This window comes from Pteropus vampyrus, unplaced genomic scaffold, assembly GCF_000151845.1.
Source record: "Pteropus vampyrus isolate Shadow unplaced genomic scaffold, Pvam_2.0 Scaffold466, whole genome shotgun sequence".
Taxonomy (NCBI): domain Eukaryota; kingdom Metazoa; phylum Chordata; class Mammalia; order Chiroptera; family Pteropodidae; genus Pteropus; species Pteropus vampyrus.
The window spans coordinates 1,070,658-1,071,237 of record NW_011889247.1 but is presented as its reverse complement, the minus strand read 5'-3'; positions in this window follow the sequence as shown (position 1 = coordinate 1,071,237).

Genomic DNA, 580 nt, shown 5'->3' with positions numbered 1-580 from the left:
ATGATATAACAAGATAGGATAAGCCTAAAGGAACATAGTCATTTGCAAAGGACAAGAAACAGAATAATATAAAAATATTAATGAAGAGTGGTCAAGTTGATTCAGAGGCCTTAACTATCACCTGCTCACAACAAGCTTTGCGGTTAGTTCCACTTTTCCTCCTAGTGTGCATATTTAGCTGATAGAATTTTTAATCTTGGTTTTAGCCTCAATCTGTCTTCCCTGTTTGGTTACCGACCATTGCCTATAAATTCCATTCTTGCTTTCTGTCTTTTTGTACATAATGGCTCGAATGTTCCTTTATTCCTCATGCTAACCCTGGAACAGAAGTAGTAGTCACATTTTCTCCATGCTCAACTGTTATGTGTTAACTCACTGACTTCCAGCCAAACTATTTCCAAAACCTTAAGACTGTGCCAGGATCTCAAACATTTCCACTACCCTGTAAAATATTAGCTGCACTATGCAAACATGTATACTCAACCTTTTCAAGCTAAATTACAATTAGAAATGGATTGCAATTTTTGATTGATATGCATATCTGACAAGATTACACGCCCCCCTACCCAGGCCTAATTCA